Raw genomic sequence first — 15,472 nt, 5'->3', positions numbered from 1 at the left:
GTGTTGTGGGCGAAAGTAGTTGCTGCTGTCAATAGTGAGGGGGTGGTGAAGCGGACGGAGGACACGTGCCGCAAACGGTACTATGACATAAAGTGACGTGTCAAGTCCAAAATGGCCAAGGAGGCAAAGTCGGCTCGCAAAACCAGGGGGTGGTCCGCCCTTTATTGCCACATATCTGGACTATGAGGAGCCCATACGGACTATAATCCCTCCAGAAGTAGTGTCTGCAACCAATGTCCGGGATTCCGATCGCCCCAGGAAGGATGGTGAGCATGTGTATTTGCCTTAACATTCTATGACATTACTTCTGGCTTACTGTGTGTTTTAAATGTGTGTCATGTGACGTTGCATATTACTCCCATCTTCAAGTGTGCGTCATCAAATACATTGTTTTGGGTCATGTTTCATACAAAAGTCAATATAACGTCTTACTTGCTTGTATGTCATGTGGTTTTTGGACAGTACATTTTCCATGTGTAGTTTGGACTTGGTGTGTCATTGAATTTTCCAGCAATAATGTTTTACTTTTGCACATTTGTACATTTTGAAAGTTGGACTATGTTTTTTATTTCAGTTATCCAAGTTCAATGTTTCCAAATCAGTGGTTGATATGTTAGAGGCTGGAGTAGTGCAAAGTGTCTTTGAAGGCAGTTACATGTGTAATTTCATTAGTACTCAATGTAATATTGTTTAAGTCAAGGCCACTATTTGCTGGTTCATTTTGAGTCTGTATTTGTACACTGACACAACAACTGCAGACTTAGTTACCTTACTGTTTTTTTTTTTTGCTTTTTTTTTTTGTTGGCCTCATATTGTGGTAATGTGTGTTTGGAGTGCCACATCACAGACCTATTTCTATATTGCATCTGTAATTTTTTTCCTTTTATTAGAAAATGTAGCTGTGTGTGTTTTGGCTTGTTAGTGTATGTTTTTGGAATTGTGTCCTATGTCTGTGTCCTGTATATGATTCCCTGTGTTGCACTTTCCATAGTGCATATGGCTATTGGACAATGTTTTGGGTTTGATGTTGTGCTTTTTGTGTTTAATGTCCTTATTTTTAGATTCATAATAAAACATCCATTTTTTTAAGATGTAATGTTTATAAGCATAATGGGTGGATGTATTAACAATAGCATGAATAATTTTTTTATTTTTTATTTACAGTGTTGAAAAAAAGCAGTACTGGTCGTCCTACAGTCACTCCCATCACATCTGATGATGATGACGCTGCGGAAGCAGGTAAAGTGTCCATTGTAGTATAGGTTAGGTTTGTAAATGAATGGCCATAACAAAATGTCACTTTCAATACTAGATCCATCCAAAGAAGTCTTAAGCAGCAGAAGGCGCACTTCTGGAACACACCACAAAAAACATCTGCCAGCAAAGAAAGCAAGGTCTGATGTCCAGGGCCAACCAAAGCAGGCTACCCCGCCACGAAGATTATCTACTGTTTGTTCGGTGCCCCCACTCCAAATTTTGGACACACCTCCAAGACGCCAACCACACTCCCCTCATCTTGATTGTGAGTAACAAACTGTGATAACAATTAAAAATGTCAGATCTTTAAAAAACCATTTACTTAAACTCATTAAGTAAATACCCATCAAAATCTGCTATACTTACCCAAGTCAGTAAAACATGAAATGGAAACCTAACAAAATGGCCTTCACAACATCCAGTAAAGATATGTATGTCCACTTCAGCCATACAGTAGCACATTGTGTGGAAGATGCTGCAACAGAAACTCATGTGTAAGCTTTGCAAATAGTACGGTTGTTAGAATAATTTACGTATGTGTGTTTGTCCTAACATTGCCAACTGCATACAAAAACATTACTATGTTTTTTTTGGAGACACTATAAGGCAACACATTATGGATTACAATGTGTTTTTAGGCAGGAGTATGTCTGATGTACCATACAACTCATGTGTTTGCTTTCAGAATGAAGTAACCAGACACATTTGCCACAAACAGGCATATGTATGTATTTAAGTAATGAGTGATGATGTTGCTAGGCCGGATATCTGAAAGCACCAGTCCATTACATGTGTTCCATGTTTAGTGCTTTGTACCAATGTATTAAACATATGGATAAGTAATGGATAAATGTTTTAATTTCAGCTTTTAGTCCTGGTACCAGCATCCCTCCGCAACAACAGCAACACAGTGAGGTGGATGACACAATCATGTTAGAAATGCATCCAGTAATCGAAGGAATCAGCCCCCCAGCACCTGTGAGTACTCCACCACAGCAAAGCACACCACCACCCCAACACAGCCCAACAACACCAGTAACACAAAGCCCTGATCAAGTGTTCTGGACCATTTGGGCTAGACAGCAGGCCACTAATGAAGATTGCCTGCGTAGGCAGACCCAAATGTTTGCAAGCCTACCATCTCACCTCAGACGAATCAGCAGAAATCTGAGTAGACAAAATGAAACAAACACAAGAATTGCAAATACCATGGAAATCATGCATGCAGACATTACACATGTCATGGGCAACTTACAGCGCATAATGGAAGAACAGCACAGACAACAGCAAAGCTATATCAACATTTTAGAAAGCAATCAAATGATCAATGAATCCATGTCCAGAATTGTAGACAATCAAAATGCTGCAACACGTGAACTCAATGCCACCATCACTAACCTCAATGAAACACTCAGATACCTGCAGCAACAGCAAACAAGCAGCAGTTCTGGTACGACTACTCCAAATGTAACGCCAGTGTCATCACCACCAAGGCACTCCACCAGAGTACGCCAACACGACAGTGGTAAAGGCAAAGGCCAGAACAAGCAACCACCCAAATAAACAAAAAAAAAAACACACCCATTTCTTTAAAGAGTAGAGAAACAAAACACTTACCAAGTGTATGATTAACAGAATATATATAACACTTAGCTCCTCGACAATTTGTACAACATCATTAATTATAACTGGTACAAACAACAACAGGAATTTTGTACGCACATTTCTTCTTTATCATCTTTGTATTTTTTGTCAGCAGGAAACTGTTGTTTGAGCTGCACATAGATGTTAGCATGCAGAAAGAAGACCACTTGATTTTTTCTAATCATTACTCTTTCTAGATTCTAATCATTCTTTGAGCCAGCAGACAGACTAATTGGCAGCCAGGCAGATTGTCTTAAGCAGGCAGAAAGAAGACCACTTGATTTTTTTCTAATCATTACTTTTTCTAGATTATAATCATTCTTTGAGTCAGCAGACAGACTTATTGGCAGCCACGCAGATTGTCTTAAGCAGGCAGAAAGAAGACCACTTGATTTTTTTCTAATCATTACTCTTTCTAGATTCTAATCATTCTTTGAGACAGCAGACAGACTAATTGGCAGCCAGGCAGATTGTCTTAAGCAGGCAGAAAGAAGACCACTTGATTTTTTTCTAATCATTACTCTTTCTAGATTCTAATCATTCTTTGAGCCAGCAGACAGACTAATTGGCAGCCAGGCAGATTCATCCATGACCAATACAATTTACAATGTGAATTGTAACTGTTTTACATTTCTTCTCTAGACGAATTGACAAGAAAAACACAATTGAGTTGGCTAAAAGTGTCCTAATATGTTGGGGGTAATATTTAGATAATTCAGTCCGAAAATGACTGACATTATTGTTGTGCCATGTTTGTGTGTGTTAAAAATAAGTAATCAGATTTAAAAACATGATGCAGAAACAACAACATTTGAAATATTTGAAAGTTGAACACAAATGTGTGTAATAATGGATATATGTTGAAAATGTGTATTGCCTTACAAATCTACAAGTTTTGGCCAGCAAACATAAGGAAATAAATTATTTTGCATGAGAGAAGTTTGTGTCCCTTTTATAGGCATCCTAATTCAGGTTAGAATGATTTGTAAGTGTCAACACATGTAAACACGGCTGAAAAAAGCAGGTCTATTTTTTTGCTGCGTTTTTTAACGAATCGCAAACAAATCCGACCGCAATTGAGCACTCAGAGACTAACACCCAAATACGAATGAATACTGAATTCCCGTATTGTATGAAATAACAGGCGCGTTTGACCGATGGTCTATTCATTCGTATTTGTGTACTTTGCCGTTCAAACCATTACGAATGTCCCAAACACTGCCAAGATTTGTGCTTAGTGAATTCCCGTGTTGGGACTTAGAAAAAAAAACACAAATCGGCCAAACTCGGATTTTTAGTAAATACTGGCCTTGGTCTTATTGTGTTTATAACTTCCCACAAATCATCTTTAGTCAGCAGCATTTCAACTTTAAATTTCCACAGTTGGTAGTTATCATTAGACAGCTTGGTTACTGCCAGTCTAAGATCTGTGCCGCTTGCCATCTCTTTCTGTTTGTCTGCTATTCCCCTTTAGTAATAATACTGGGTTTACTCACAGTTGCTGTGCAGATCTCTCAGAGATGTTTCTTGTGCCTTGATCCTTGTAATCTTTGCTCCTGGTAACTGGAATCCTCTTGTCTGTGGCTGGGCCCATAACATGTTGTCATTACAGAGTACTTTACCAGCACAGTCAGGATCACCTCTGAGCTATCTTTGAATCATGTAGGCACACACCAGAAAGCTCTTTGTGGTATAACTTGTTTATATTTTGAAACTGGAACGAATCATAATATAAACTGATAGTCAAAACAGTATATCTGTGCATGAGCTGCCATCATGCATGCGCCATCTCTCTCCTTCATGTAACCTTCAGAATACAGGAACAAACAAGTGTAAGACATACATCACAGACTGTAAAACACATAACACATATACGACAGCTCCACCTGCTGTCCCTCCTCTGTAACACATCAAGTCTGAATCTATTGAATGCTGTTTCTCAACAGGTTCGAGGAATGTGACATTTTATGCAGGTAGAAAGAGTTACAGGAAAAGAATCTTTGAGCGCCTTGGGAGCAATGGCTAAAGCGTTGCCACTTTCGTATTGTTGGCTTAGTCAGATGGAGTTGGAGGGTTTGCCCAAAATGATGGAGCGTCAGTATAGGCAAGAACAGATCAAGGTCCCAGGCATACAATGGATGATTCCAGGAGCAGTGAGACAGAACGTTTGGATGACATCTGAGGTGATGGAAGTAGCTCGGCTTCTGAGGAAGCAGGTGGAAAGCTTGGTGATGCGAAAGGGGGTGTTATACCGAAGTTCCAAACTAGGGGATGGCAGGAGGAGATATCAGCTTGTGTTGTCCAAAAATCATTGGATCAGAGTGATGCAAGCTCTACATGACCAGCACGGCCATCTGGGATACAACAAGACTCTGAAGTTAGTAACCAACCAGTTTTATTGGCCAGGCATGAAGTTGGAGGTGGAAAAGTATTGCAGAAATTGTGGGAAGTGTATCACAAGGAAAACGTTGCCTGCAAAGATGGCTCCGTTGGTGAACATTAAAAGTAACGGCCCAATGGATCTAGTATGTATGGACTTTCTGACACTAGAGGTGGATCCGGAAAAGAAATGCAACATCTTGGTAATAAAGCATCGTTTTAAGCAATATGCCCAAGCATATATAACAACGAACCAGAAAGCATCCACTGTTGCCAACACACTGTGTAGTAAATTCTTTATATATTATGGGCTTCCAAATAGATTACATTCGAACCAGGTTAGAGATTTTGAGAACAAGCTAATTAAGGAGCTTTGTGCAATGTGTGGGATCTTGAAGTCCAGAACAATGCCCTATCATCCGCAAGTTGACCCACAGCCGGAAAGATTCAATAGAACCTTACTAAATATGTTGGAAACTCTGAGTCTGTTGAACAAACATTATTAGAGAAAGCATATTTATAGGTTGATACACGCCTATAATTGCACGCAAAATTAGTCCACTGGATATTCACCCTATTACTGTATTTAATATTTGGAAGAGAAGCTAAACTCCTGATAGATGTGAGTATGGGGGTGTCCTCAAGAGAAAGTTATTCTATGTCGCATGTAAAGTATGTCAAGAAATTATGGGAGGAACTTAAAACTGGGTATGACTCAGCTGAGCGGGCTGCCTGCTTAAGTGGAGAAAGGAACAAGATTCAGTATGGCAGAAAAGTACGTGACCAAGTGTTAGCCCCTGGAGACAGGGTGTTACTAAGTCAGTTAGGGATGCCTCAAAAGTTGAAAATAGCCAATAGGTGGAAAGAGAACCCCTATGTGGTGATGGAAAAGTTAACGGATTTGCCAGTGTATAGGATAATGCCAGAAACTGGACAGGGTGCGACTTTAATATATCACAACAGCATTTACTCCCCATTGGATGGGAGGTGAGGGGGGTGATAGATAGGCCTACAAGGCATAGATGACCCCCTTTGATGCTCACATATGATCAATTAGGGTCCCCACGGATGGTCCCTAGGGTGATACTCTCAAATGTGGTCCTTACCTGGCCCTACTTTCAGTATATCCCCGATGGTTGGAATATGGTGATCTAGTCAAGAGAATGGTGTAGATCACCAGGGGGAGAGTGTAACCATGCCTAATAATGTAAAATGGGGGAACATTCCCTGTAGGCATGGTAAAGAGCATAGGTGCTGCATAGTTTATTAAAACAGGGAAGGTTAGGGTTTATAGCAGTGTACGCTATAATACAGTTGAGGAGGAAGAAGCTGCTAGAATGTCCCCACAGCAGCATGATCCGCATGCTGTAGCCAGGAAGCAGAAGTCATGAGCAGTTGGAGAGGAGGTAATAAAAGGGGCTACTGGTGCGGCAGTAGAGGGAGAGCCGGGAGCCCTGTGAGGAGTGAGGAGGCCAGAGCAGTGTGCAATGTTCACTTGTCAGTGAACATAACAGCAGGGGCAGCGGGCAGCAGAGGAGAGGCAGATGACTGGGTGATCACTTACCAGTGAAGGAGGTGATTCCCACTGACATCGGTGAGGTGTTGGAGTTGCTGGCAGCGGAAGTTCGTGTACAGAGGGAGGAGAGCTGTCAGGCTGTCTGGTTGTAGTCATGGCAGCCCTGCCTGAGGACCTGTGAGGTAAATCACCACATAAAAAGGCTCAGCACTAGTGGTCTGAGGGATGGGAGCTCAGACACCTCACCAAATCAGCTTAGACATAGGAGGAGTTGGTGGAGTGTCACAAACCACCAAGTAACAGGCAGCTCAAGGTGAAGGATTAGCTATCAAATGTGAGCACACCCCATGTAAATGAGTTAGCCTATTAGAGACTGTGAATCACATAGAAAGCCACTGGCTAATGATAGTACCCAGAGAAGAATACTCCCCTAACTCACATTGAGTAATGTTTCAGTGAGACAAGTAAAATAATCTATATATATATGCTGAAGTATTGTATATATATATAATATAATATAATATATATAATATAATATATATATGGTAAGTAAATTGCACTGCTGAGGCATATTTGGCACTCTGGGGGCATGTATATATATATATATATATATATATTCACTGAAAGTTAGTTGTTATTTAAGGAGACAGCTTAATGCAGCTGAGGTCAAGTAAGTGCAAACAGCACCACATACCCTATAGAGACTATGGGGGTCATTCTGACCTGATCGCACACAGCAACTTTTTGCTGCCCGTGCGATCAGGTAGACACCGCCTATGGAGGAGTGTTTTTTTGCATAGCAAGGATGCGTTCGCTGTTGCAAAAACAGTTTTGTGCAAAAGTAGACTAGGGCTAGACATACTTTCCCTGTGCGATCACTTCAGCGTGGCAGGTCCAGGAATTGACGTCAGACATCTACCCTCCAAATGCCTGCGTTTGGATCTCTATGCCACAAAAATGGTCAGTTGACGCCCGGATCCGCCTTCCTCCTGTCAATCTTCTTGCGGTTGCCGCTGCAACTGCTTTCTTCATTGGAGGCGTTGCTGCCCGGTGACGCAACAACGCGTCTGCACAATGTGGCCGCAGGGCATGCGCAGTTCCGACCTGATCGCACGGCAGTGAAGAAGCGCAGCATGCGGTCGGGTCAGAATGACCCCTTATAACTCATCCTGAGAAAAAGGTTCGGAGGGTTAATGCACTCAACTAATTGCATAGCAACTGGAGGTGTATATATGTTAAACACTGACATTGAGGTGATGCTGCAAAGACATTGATCCACTCAGGCAGAGACTTTATAATAATAATAATAACAATAATAATAATTTTATTTATATAGCGCTCTTTCTCCAATAGGACTCAAGGCGCTTAACAGATACATAGCATAATATAGTACAGAAAATGATGAAGTACATTTTCATAAAATACAGAAGCATGAAGATACTAAAAGGGACATTATGGAAATGCTTGAGTAAACAGAAAAGTCTTGAGTCTACTTTTGAAGGATTCTATAGTTGGGGCCTCTCGCACTGTGTGGGGAAGTGAGTTCCATAGAGTCGGAGCCGCATGACTAAAAGCTCGACCCCCAGATGAATTACGGTAGATTCTAGGTACTGCTAAAAGTCCTTCATCTACAGATCGCAGTAATCGAGTGGGGCAGTATGGGGTCAGAAGCTGTTTCAGGTACCTTGGGCCTTGGTCATGTAATGCTTTGAAACTCAGTAAGCCAATCTTGAAGATGATTCGCCATCGTACAGGCAGCCAGTGAAGGGAGTAGAGGATGGGTGTTATGTGGCTAGAACGGGGCTGGTTGGTTAATAGCCTGACAGCTGTGTTTTGCACCAGCTGTAAGCGCTGCAATTCTTTTGCTGGTAGACCAAGGTAGAGGGCATTACAGTAGTCTAATCGAGATGATACAAATGCGTGGATGACTTTTGGCAGATCATCTGAGGGAATTAAGTGCTTGATTCTGGCTATGTTCCTCAGGTGAAAGAATGAGGATTTGATTGTGGCTGATATCTGATGTTTAAGTGTCAAGCCACCATCCAGGACAACGCCAAGATTCCGCACACGATCACTGGTCTGTAATTCTCAATCCCCAAGTGTAAATCCAGTTGGTTGGCTATGCTGCAGTCTTGTCCTTTGATGTTGCGGTTGTATCATAAGGACCTCTGCCAGGATTAAATGTGATATTATATAGACTCTATGAACTTCACGGATGTGGAAGGGCTGCTTTGCGTATAAAGGATATTTTGTAATGATTATCGCCTGTTGCAGAGAGTTCATAGACAATTGGATATTATCAGTTTATTGCAATCACGCCCCACCTTTGTAAATAGGGCTTAAAGAAGGGCTCAACCATAAACTATTATGCACCGGGAGTGTCATCCATCATCTGAATAAAGTTTGGCATAACAGTACTGCAGTTGAGTTAGTAAGGATTAATCCCTTCAAGCTCTAGGGCCAGAGATGGGAGTCATAGATTCAGCTACACTTCAGACAACTCCACTGGATTACCCAGTGCTTCAAGTATGGTGGTACGGCATACCTGTAAGAAAATCCCAGCAGGTACGCCGTACCGCCGGGCCGCCACCTTGCAGACACCGGGTCTTGGAGAGAGGAGAGGGCAGCATGCGCCTCTCCTCTCCAGCCTGCGAGTCCCCCCTGAGTCCATCAGCGGCGGCGGCGTGCGCTGAGCCAGTTTGTGAGCCAATCAGAGCTCGCGGACCAGCAGCCAATCTTGAGCCGCTGCTGCCAGACCACGAGCCATGATTGGTTCACGGACCAGCGCCAGTTCAGACCGGACTGAGGGAAGAAGAGGGACAGGAGGAGCGCGTGCTGAGCTCTCTTCTCCCCAGCAGAAGATAGTGCCAGCCCCAGGCAGCAGCAACAATGGTAAGTAAATTGCACTGCGGAGGCATATTTGGCACTCTGGGGGCATGTGTATCTGGCACTGTGGGGGCATATCTGGCACTGTGGGGGCATGTGTATCTGGCACTGTGGGGGCATATCTGGAACTGTGGGGGCATAGCTGGCACTGTGGGGGCATAGCTGGCACTGTGGGGGCATAACTGGCACTGTGGGGGTATATGTGTATCTGACACTCAGGGGCAATGTGTATCTGGCACTGTGGGGACATATATGGCACTAGTGTATCTAGCACCATGGGGCATTTATGCATCTTGCACCATGGGGCATTTGTGCATCTGGCACTGTAGGAGCATATATGGCACAGTGGGGGCGTATCTGGCACTGTGGGGGCATATGTGTATCTGGCACTATTGGTGTCATAAGTGTATCTGGCATGGCCAATGAAAATGGGGGCATGATACACATATTGGGGATATGTGTATCATGCTCCCATTTTCATTGGCCATGCCCCATGTGGCATTTGGCCGCACCCATTTTTTTGGTGTGTGCACACAGTACCTATAAGACATTTTTTCTACTTGCACCACTGGGAGTACCCTTCTCGCCCTACTAGAGACAGTTAGTATATCCAGAGGGAGGTTAAGGAACTAGGAGCACCCTGAAATCCATGGTTAACGTTGTTGTACTTCCCTTGAACTTGGATACTAGAGGTAAGGGCCCCAACAGTACACTAATATAACATTGAGTACTCGGGTCACTTCAACGTATAGAATGATGCCATTTTCTTAAAAGTGTTTTTAGTATTGCATGCAAAAGTTTTATTGTATAGGCCTGGGTAATAGAGTAGCTGAGGCACTCCTGTGAATAAAGATTAACTGTTATTTAAAATATTACTACTATACTTACCATTATATCACTGATCTGGAGATGCAGCCAAGGTGGTGAAGGCAGATTCGGTGAATCGATGAACCTAGAAGGGAAAAGAGAACAGTTATATGAATAACGCAGGGGGGTATATAGGTTGTCATTCCCATATACACTCACCCAGGATAAAAGGCTTACCCAAACGGGCCTGAAATAAACAACTTTGGGTGAACGCACACTTTATTAATATAGCCTGACCGATCCAGGTTAAGAGAGTATAAAAGACCTGATATAAGGTCAGCACCAGCATGGGAGGGCTACATGTATCTACAGTATGTGTGTGTGTGTATGTGTGTGTGTGTGTGTGTGTTTCTATGTGTATGTGAGGAAGGCAGTGTATATGGCACTGTGGGGCACTGTGTATCTGGCACTGAGGAACATATCTGGCACTGTGGGGCATTTGTGTATCTGGCACTGTGGGGCATTCATGTATCTGGCACTGTTGGGGCATATCAGGCACTGTAGGAGCATACTGTATCTGGCACTGTGGTGCACTGTGTATCTGGCACTGTGGAGCATATATGGCACTGGGGGCATATGTGTATCTGGCACAGTGGGGGCATATCTGGCACTGCTGGGGGCATTTGTGTATCTGGCACTGTGGGGCATTCATGTATCTGGCACGGTGGGGGCATATCAGGCACTGTAGAAGCATACTGTATCTGGCACGGTGGGTTCATATGTGTATCTGGCCCCCCATATGTGTATCATGCCCCCATTTTCAATGGCCACACCCCATGTGCCATTTGGCCACACCCATTTTTTGGCATACGCAACTTTGGCGTGTGTACACAGTACCACTAAGACATTTTTTCTACATGCACCACTGGTGAAAGGGGGGGTATAATTTGTATAAATGGCACTTCTGAGGGCATTATATATAAACAGCGCTACTACAGGGGCTATTATGTGTATAACTGGCACTACTACAGAGGCTATTATGTGTATAACTGGTGCTACCACAGGGGCTATTATGTGTATAACCGGCACTACCGCAAGGGCTTGTTAAGTCTGATTAACTTTAAGGAAAAAGAGCAGTACTTTTAAGACACAAATTGTTCAGGCCGCTGTGACCGCTAAGCGTGTGTGCGTGTAGCCCCTATCCAATGCGTACACGTTGCGTGCGCACGCCGTCACGCTGTTAGCACTGAGTAGCTACACGTGCGGCGGAATACACTCTATAACGCCTAACAGGAAACGGAATGCGACACCAATTGTATTTAAAATGTTGGGATCCAACCCACCAACAATTATTTACTAGAAAGGGGGTACACCAAGAGATACAATCATATAAGAGAAAAGGCTGCAATCAATGGATACATATGTTTGTTTCGCCTGCGCCACCCGGTCCCGGTCCTCAGTCAATCTGGATAGATGACCTTCAGAGAATGTGTGTGACCGGCCAGGAGGCTTGGCTTTTATACATTAGTCCAAATCATGAAACAATGGAAACAGTAATCTCTTCACCTATAGGTCAAAGGGCTGGTCATTTACAGTACAGGAGGGGTCATAGGTCAGTTTGAATAGGTGGGCAATGCCTGGTCCAGGTGCACTTGCAGTAGTTCTCCTCTGGGTTTCCGCCGAATATCAAGAATACAGTAAATACAGTTAATATTAATATTCTGTTCCTGCGCATATCTATGCGCAGGAGCATGCTATCTTCTGCAAACTGCTACCGGAATATTGCTCTCAAAATACTGTACAGCTGGATACCAAACACCATCTCCTAACCTAATTATGTCCCCTCATATCCTGTAAAGTCGAATCCCTCCGTTATTATACCTTTAAAGCAAATGTAACTCGCTGTTGTGGTGCATGTGGGCTATGTGTAAATTATGCACTATGTTGGTTAAATATGAAATATGTCTTTGTGGCTTTTCCATGCGAATGCATATGCTACCGTAATTACTCATACCACGCGATAACATGCAAGACCGCATGAGCGATTATATGTAGCTTGTGAGTATGCGCACGCACGGCAGAACAAGCACCCGCACGGAGGCCATCTGTGTGGTGTTTGTATGTGATGCGTGTGACTATAATATTTTCGACTTTGACAGTCCACTCTTTGGCAGTCAATAATAACTGCCACACATAACTATTAAACTGAAAATATTACCTATACATTATATACAAAAGTTCAAATATCCGGGGAAGATTTGTAGGTGGGAAATGTCTAGCCTAGTGGGATAGGAAAAGCATGTATGTATGAATTAATGTCTGAGGGGCATGTATCATCGTGCCGTATATGTTCTAAGTAAGCTTTGAGGTATTGCAAAGTATACATTAAATCCTTCTCATCCCATATTAAGGGTCTGTACATGGGCAAACAAACACTACCGAGCTCTTTTCGGGTAAGGGCTTTTAACCCTCACCGTTTCGGCTTCTTATACCAACAAATGGGGAGCACATTTATCTGATGATACATGGAGGGGAAACATATGAGTGTGCTACTATATGTGGATACCATTTATCGACTATGTGTGCCATTAACTGAAGATTGCAGAGATGAGGGTGAGACACATATAAATACATTCACATAAATTTGGGTATGGTTGACGTCTTTTCCGGTTAGATGTTTCTGGGTAGAGGGGGAAACAGAGAGAAATGGTGAAAGAAACAGGCCATGAAATTCATTTGCGATCCTTATCATAACACTGTCTCTACAGATGGGTCATAAATCAAATCTGCTGCTGTAACAACGCCCTCGCTCCTTAGACTCATCAAATTTGTGCTGTGTTTGCGCCGCGTCAAAATTCGAACACACCTGAATATCAGACCAATAATTATGATGATACCCAGGATACAAAGGAGACACTTTCCCACATTCACAATTACATTTTGCGCCCACCCTCCTAACCCTGAGAACCATTTGTGTGGGTTCAACCATGAGACCCAGCCGGTCAGTTCATTACCCACAGCCGCCAAGGTAAGGTTGTGTTTCCTCCTGAACTCCCACTTTAACTGCAAGATCTCGTCCATCTTTTGATCGATGATCTCCATGGGGTCGTCAGTGCTATTCGCAATATACGTACAGCACTTCACACCATATTGAGTTGCCAGAGTAACACAGTACCCACCTGTCACAGCCGTAACATAATTAAGGACCATCCTGTGCTGGATCAACTCCTTCTTGTAGGCTTGTAACTCCCTGCCCGTATATCTGAAGGTGTCAACATACATCTCGGTGATATTATCTATCAAGTTCGCCAGCGCATGGATGTACTTATAATTTATAATTTCTCTAGCAGTATGGGTGATATCTAATGTGAGAAGGAACTGAATCCCAGTGGATTCATGGATCAAATCAGAGGCTGCATGCTCTGTCCTATCTATGAGGTGTCTCTTGATGATGTGTTCATAATGGGTATGAGTATAAGGAGTCTGAGCATTGCGGTGAATGTCTTTCATTTTGTCGTGCACTATGCTCATGACCTCTGGTAGTACTCTCCCAATATAACACAACCCTTCAGAGCTCGGAGTAAGCCACTTGTACGCTTTCCTCCCACATATGAAATAGGCATCATCTGGAAGAACATAAGGGACAAAATGCATCAACACCATATCACATATCTTCCTGATAAAGAGTCTGGTCCCTAGTTCTCTCATTTGCTCAGTACAAGTATCGGGCTGGATGATGTGGGCACAATACCCCTGCGACACTTTCCCAGCCCACATGGTTTTGGTCCCACGTGTATACCTATACCGAAAATACTTTCCACTGGTGGCTATCTTGCGTACAAGTTCAGAGTCGATAGGTAGGCTATCAGCTCTGTGTGAAAAGGTCATTGTCTGTTATTCCATGTCACTTCCCAATTTCCTGGTTTTCGGAAATTGGACACATTATTTAAAACACAATAGTGACCTATCTACATGGTACTGGTGGAGCTTCAAGCTAGGGGGCCTAGATATATTGAATTTCTTGTCCACCGGTCTCCCACCCCATAATTCGAGTACCTCGTCTATCGTTAAAGGGTATGGCACTAATCCTGACTTACTCTGTCCTTGAGGTACCTGCGAGCACACCCAGCATTCTCTTTGGTTTAAGACTGTACCCACTAATGAGTGGTAATCACTCAAAGGATGTTGGCCAATGTCATTATTACTGTTTGACTGACATCTCTGGATGCACCCATCTTCGATTATGTTTTCGCAATGCCTACATATACAATATTCATCAGACAATAACCCTTCACATTGCCTCCGAGCTCCGTGACTACCAGATAGCTTACTAATACCAGCCTTTACTAGAGTGATATGCTGCTCCTGAGATCCTACGAATCCGTACTCGCCATCAGAACCCATTTCAGATCCTTGCTCAACGTCTCGGGGGCCCTCACAAAAACAGATTGTCCTGATCAAAAACAGAGTCACCAGAAAAAGCCAAAACACAGTCTCTTGATGTAGATCCATTTTGTTAAGGAGCAAAAATAAGAAGGGAAACAAAAAGGAAAAATGCAGTGGGGGGTGAAAAAAAGAAAAATGGTACGACAACCATCCTTGGTTCTGTTCTCCGCGCTCAGGTGCCATTCAACAGTCCTGCCTCTCAGCTTTCCCGGAACAAATTCTCTAGTGATACGAGGTTCTCTTCACCTTGCTCTTTGTAACGAGTTTTCTCTGGGTCAGCAACCATCTTGCAGTGGGATGAGTGGACCCAAGTCTCTCTCTCGGCAACCTTTAGTGCTGTCATGCTGGTCAACAAAACTTGATACGGTCCTTCCCACCTGTCTACGTGGCAACCTGAGTGTAAAAAATTTCGAATCATCACATAATCCCCAGGCTCAATGTCATGACAATTGCTGCTTGGTAGGTCAGGAATCGCCAGTTTTAGATTGCTTTGCTGATTTCTCAATTGCTGGCTCATCCTAACCAAATATTGCACAG

Source organism: Pseudophryne corroboree, chromosome 7 (genome assembly GCF_028390025.1).
Source record: "Pseudophryne corroboree isolate aPseCor3 chromosome 7, aPseCor3.hap2, whole genome shotgun sequence".
Taxonomy (NCBI): Eukaryota; Metazoa; Chordata; class Amphibia; order Anura; family Myobatrachidae; genus Pseudophryne; species Pseudophryne corroboree.
The sequence above is the reverse complement of the archived record's forward strand: the minus strand, read 5'-3'. Positions refer to the sequence as shown.